This window comes from Danio rerio, chromosome 22 (assembly GCF_052040795.2).
Source record: "Danio rerio strain M-AB ecotype USA chromosome 22, GRCz13ab, whole genome shotgun sequence".
NCBI lineage: Eukaryota > Metazoa > Chordata > Actinopteri > Cypriniformes > Danionidae > Danio > Danio rerio.
This window is the reverse complement of record NC_141042.1, coordinates 6,917,018-6,923,245: the sequence shown is the minus strand read 5'-3', so window position 1 is coordinate 6,923,245 and position 6,228 is coordinate 6,917,018. Positions and strand designations below refer to the sequence as shown.

Sequence of the window (6,228 nt, the reverse complement as noted above, 5' to 3'; positions counted from 1 at the left end):
GTGTGTGCAAAGTTTCGTGAGTTTTCGGGCATGTTTAGCCCCTCAAAACTGCGATTCATTCCGCGGAAGAAGTCGGAAGAATAATAATAATAAACGGAGCAATTCCAATAGGGCCTTGCACCGTTCGGTGCTCGGTCCCTAATAATAATAATAATAATAAACGGAGCAATTCCAATAGGGCCTACGCACCGTTTCGGTGCTCGGTCCCTAATAATAAAAAACGGAGCAATTCCAATAGGGCCTACGCACCGTTTCGGTGCTCGGTCCCTAATAAACAGAGCAATTCCAATAGGGCCTACGCACCGTTTCGGTGCTCGGTCCCTAATTATTCTACATCACCTTTTTCAATGTAGAACTTAAATCTAAATGGGTCTCAGAGCCCTCAGACATCACAGTTAGTTCTTATCGCTATTTTCAAAAAAATTTTTGAAATCCCAGAGTTTAGTCATCACAACAGCCTTTTTATATTACGTCAAAGCATTTCTCATTCCTGTCTATTGTAGGGAAATCATGGTTACATTTTTATTCCTCTTAAAGAGGTTGCATAATCAAATGTATTTATATTAAATACATCACATAAATGTTTATATTGTCCAGGGTTCCCACGGGTCCTTAAAAAGTATTAAAATGTCTTAATATAAAATCTGGGAAATTAAGGTCTTAAATTGTCCTAAATTTACTGTTAAGTGGCTGTAGGTACTACATTTTCAGCCGGTGTGCTTAATGATGATAGGGAAGCACAGTGGTCCACCGTAAAACATCTAATAGTAGATCATTTTAGAATGTGTAAAACAGGAGAGAAATGACAGTCTCTGTGATTTATTAGCTTATTATGGTAGGTTGGCTACAGACGTTTATATCGGTCTGCACCTGTGTGCTGTCATTATGCGGTTGTCAAGGTGAGGTTCAAAATGAAAAGATGGGAAAGTACAAATTTTAACGACGTGGCAATGAGGCAATGTGTAAATTCTGCAAAAAGACCTTTTCGTCAGGGACCATGGGGCTTAAAGCCATGGAGTCGCAATTGAAATTAGGAAAGCAGCAGCGGTAGGTTGCGGCAGCTAGTCATAGCAGGTCCAGTTTAATCCCTGCATTGTTTGCAGCTAGACCTAACAATGTTACTAAGTCTAGAGTGGAAGATCTTTGCCCGAACCCGACAGACTTAATTTCTATCCTTTTAGACGGGGTCGATCCGTGCTTGGGCTTGTGCCATAAATGAACAGTCATGTGATGCATTTCGATTAGCGGGAAATTTAAAGGTGAAACAAATGATGACGGAGATATCAAAAAAAGCTAATTTTGACCGCGGTCATTTTCGCTGCCAAGGTATTTTGGCGGTCGCTCATACACTGCGTATTACGGTAGAGCACTAAACAGTTATGTACAGCGAGCTGACAGGGACGATGAAATGTATGTTCTTGACTGGTGAAAGATGAACAAACAATTCTACCCAAAACATGCTAAATTAGCCAGAACAGTAGTGCATCCCGGCCAGTATCAGCAGCAGTGAAAGAGTGTTCTGTGCTGCTCAGTGAGCTCAGGACTGCACTAAAGCCATTTACAAGGGATTTAATAATGTTCCTCCACAAAAACATGTAGCCTAATCTTGATGAGCAAAGAATTTTCAAATTATAACTAAATATTAAAATGTAATAATAAAATCATAATGCAGACAGAGTATATTGGCTAATGCTGGCATTAATCTTTTAATATTCATTGCCAAATACCAGTCATTATTAATCTTGTATTTTAATTTAATTTAAGACTTATTTTTATTGGTGTGTTGGCCAATTTAAAGGCTAAGTGTATGTACCTGGGACTCTTTAGAGTGCTGAGATGTTACAGAAGATTTATTTTATTTTTTTGTTCCAATTTCCAAGTGGCCTATAGCCTATGTTATGATTTAGTAATGTTAACACATATAAATGACTCATTAATGAAAAAAGACAAGAGAGCTGTGTGCATGTGCATAATTGACAAATGTCGCTTTTTAAAAGCTGTCATTCAATAAGTACTTGTCAGGCTCGGGCCCTGTCGGGCCTAACTTTTATGGCCCGATTACAGCTCTAGTTCAGACGCCCCCTCACAGTCAGCTATAGGGTTGTAACGGTATGAATTTTTCACGGTATGATAATCGTCTAAAACAATACCACGGTTTGACGGTTTCGCGGTATACGGTATGTTACAAATGTTACAAAATAATAGAACAGTGAAGCAAATTTGACTTTTTCCAAATAATATATTTTTAGTTACTATAAACAACACCACTTACAATGAACAAATAAAAATAAGAAAATAATAAATAATGTGTCAAAGTCCAAATAAAGTCCAAATAAACATGGTGCAAATCCTCAGTAAAAAATAGATATAAATATTTACTATACTATAAATAGATACATAACGAAACTAGATTCAATATGGAACATCCTTAGGTTTTATGTGCCAGCATGGAAATGGTTGTCTGTGGATATGGATTTGGATATGGCTGTCTGCAATGCAGACAAACAGCTGCATCTTCATTTGCGTCTTTTGAAAACAGCAAGAGCAGCAGTTCGTCTTTGCTGTGTCACTGTTTTGTCATGTTTCTGTGCTGCTGTGCATGCAAAAGTACTTAGTATGAGAATTATTTCATGCAAAACTTTTTTTTTTGCGTTTTATTTAGCCGCGCATAAATGTATGCCTATCTCTCATTCCGTGTTGCTCAAAAAGCTTAGTCCACAAACAAAAGCGAAACCTATGCTTATTGGTTGTGATATAGCGAGTTTGAACCAATCTGGGCATGGAGTAGGGACAATGCATCAATGTATCATGTCTGATTTGTCCGGAGACACAGTGACGAGCGTTTCTTTGTCAAATCAGCGTTGTCAAATGTTGATGACGTAACCGCACTGATTCCGGAGCCTCTGAAAGTCCGCGAATGTTATGTGATACAGCACTGGAAAGCAAGCTGAGATTCTCTTCTTTATGCCAATCTTTGAATTGTATGAATCGGATCAGCGGATCAAAAGTTATTAAACATTTAAGAGCAATACTTATTTTTAGCCGCGGGCGGCTGTCTCGGTCTTTAAGGGTTAAAACCGTTGATATGCAATTGTTCATGGTATGATAATCGTGCACGTTCAAATCGTGGTAAACCGTCATACCGGTATATTGTTACAACCCTAGTCAGCTATAACAGTTTAATTTCACCACCAGACACTCAAACGATAGGTACTGTGGGTTATCCATCTTGTGACGAGGCACAGTTCATTTAAATCTAACAAGGACATTAAATTGAGTAGCCTATTACAAAGAAATTATGAACATTTTAAATTATATTTAAAAAACTTAAATTATATTTGTTGAGGTCTTAAAAAGGTCTTAAAAAGCATTAAATTTTACTTTTAAAATAGTGCAATAACCCTGTTGTCTTTTTGTAAGGCAGACCAAATATTGTTTATGTAATCACAGTGGTTGGAGTGAGCTGTAGGGAAAAGTTAAAGGCTGATTTATACTATGTCGAGTGCAAGCATATGGTCTAGCATAGCCTCCGTACAGTCGCATACAGTTCACCATGGTCTACACTGGTATCAATATCAAGCATGCTCTGTGATTGGTCAGCTTGGTAGCAGTGATAAGTGTGGGCGGGGCCAAGAGCCACAGGAGAGGATTGAGCCTAGTGGCAACCTTCTGCTCTACCTTGTGAAGCAAATACGGAAGTAAACTGCAATTCATCGAAATTCTGCTAGTCCCGGCTCCATAATAGAACAGATTTCTATTGTACCCCCTGTTAAAATGGCCAACTGTACAACAGAAAACAAGGTGTTTACAGCCTGGTACAAAGAACAATTTTGGTGTATAAAGCTAATATTACACTTCATGACAACTGTGAGGGGGTGAATTTTTTTATAACTCATCTGTTTCGTTTATATAAGGTTATGGTCTCATGGCCTCCATTTCCCAAGTGAGTGAAATTATATACTTATAAGATGTCTATAAATGTATTTGCTTTATTTATGATCATTAATTATAATTTTCTTTCGAGCTGTAAAATGCACTCCAGAATCTGACAGATTGATTAGATGTAGGCTCTAGATCAGTCATCTGAAGTGTTGTCATATAGTGTTATGCTATATTTCATCAATAGTCTTGCATTTGCTAACACAGACTAAATGGCGTTTTGTTCAAAAGACTAAAACTAAATCAGTATTTGCTGTCAAAATGACCACTGCTAGAGTTAATAAACCCACAGAAAGTATACAAGGCAATATCTTTTCTCCTAAAGTTTAGCTACATCTCATCACAGGAACAGAACAATTCGTACAGAGCAAATCTGAACGAATTTAGAACAAAGAATGTGATTGTGGAAGCACTACCTCAGTTCGTGAAGACATTCTGTCTGCACATTTAATTATTATATCGTTGAATAATGTGCTTCCAGTGTTGAGATCAACGCATTAAAGTAATGCATTATAGTTACTAGTTAACTTTAGCTGTAACAGTATTGTAATGCATTACTGCTCAGTTTTAAGCGATTGCAATATTTTACACTGAATGTTGGATCAATACTTGTATTTTCCTTTCAATCTTAAGTATTTTAGGTTTAAATGGAATGGATGGTTAGATGGATGATTTTGAAGTGCTGCTTTTATCCTGACTTGTAGGTTTGCTAAATGAATGAAAGAATGTTAATGTAGAACATTAGCTTTGGAACTGTAATGCATTGTAAGCTAAGGGATTACTTTAAACGTATCAAATGATCTGTAATATATTACAGTTTTGTATACAACTTGCACTACACTGTATATTACAGTAACTCTTAATGGTACTGTGTGTGCTTTCGATGGTATTGTTTTTCTTGTCTTATTTTGACTAATTATGGTTTATTTAAGGTGTTTTCTTAATGGTTTTGTTTCTTTTTTACATTAAAAAAGACTTTAAGGCTTAACCATTAGAATATCACATTTATATTCTCAGTCTATCACTTTTAAATAAATAAGTCAAAAATAAATGCACAGAAAAACAGTACTGGTAGAAAAAGCACAGTCGCACAGGATGCCTTTTCTCTTTTTTTGTGTGTGGTCTGGTAGTATATTGTTACATGCTACCTTATTTTAGTTGTATTTTTTTTCTGTCAAGGAGGTTGTTTAAAGTTTGCTTTGCCATGAAAATAATGTTGTCTTTATGTTTTGTGTTGCATTATTTACTTGTATTTTGTATTTGGCTTTACAATTTTCCCTGGACTGTTTTCAGGCTCATTTGACCAGCATACTGTAGGAGAGCTGTGCAATTTACTACAGTTTACATCACATCTGTTGAGCCTTGGAAAAGATGTGAAATTATCAGTGCATGTCTTTTGTATTGATTTTTTCATTAAATGTGCATTTCAAATGTTTTCTTGCTTAACACCAAAGTGTCAAAATATGTGTACAACACTAGGCCAAGTGCACTTTTTATTGTTTTTCATATTGCTTGAGTATAACCAATTTGTTCGACTGCCAAAAGAAGGATTTTGTCATCTTGGTGCCTTAAAAGACAGTCATTTTAAGCTGAAGGGATTCGATAAGCCAGTTTCATACCAAAAAAAAAAAAAAAACTGCCTTAAACTGAAGTTGGTCTATCTTCATGTCTCATGTGTTCATATGTCAATAAATAAAATACTAATTGTATTATGACTGGAATCTGTGTGTTTGTATTCTTTTGAATGATTTTACGTTAACAAATCAAAAATAACTCCACAATGGTGATTGAATGTAAACACGATGCAAATAACATTAAAGTTATGCCTCAGAAGTTAACTAAAGCTGATTACCTCAGTCCTCAGCAGCAGGTCCAATCAGTATTTCATAATCATGGTTTTTATACTGAATAAAGACATTGTGGTTTCTTGATGATGTGAATTTTGAGATGGAACTCCATCTAGAATATTATAGTATAATGTAATATATTTTAATATCTGAACTGATTATAATGGATGTTTCTTAATACATGACAAATTCTAACATGGTGGATATCTCTAGCCTCTGCCTTGCTAAAAGGCAAGAGATGCCCATCAAAAAAACCTACACCGAAACAAAGCTATATTTTAAGGTGAAATTTTTTAACTATGTAATATCTTAACCTACTTTAAACTTTTTAATTAATGCAACCAAGAAAACCTATAAAGATGCACCTGGATGACATTTGGAGGTAACATAGTTACAATGCACTTAGACATTAGCAGTTAACATTAATCGTATCATATTAAAG

The 6,228-nt window shown here is 35.7% G+C and overlaps 1 long non-coding RNA gene across 1 annotated transcript; it reads left to right on the top strand.

Annotated features, from left to right (window-relative positions):
• The first annotated feature begins 686 nt into the window (after nt 1–686).
• Nucleotides 687–5,660, top strand: LOC147831478 (uncharacterized). Its single transcript, XR_015521637.1, has 3 exons — nt 687–1,879; nt 1,952–2,088; nt 3,166–5,660. It is a non-coding gene; the product is annotated as an uncharacterized LOC147831478 (long non-coding RNA).
• Nucleotides 5,661–6,228: the final 568 nt, after the last annotated feature.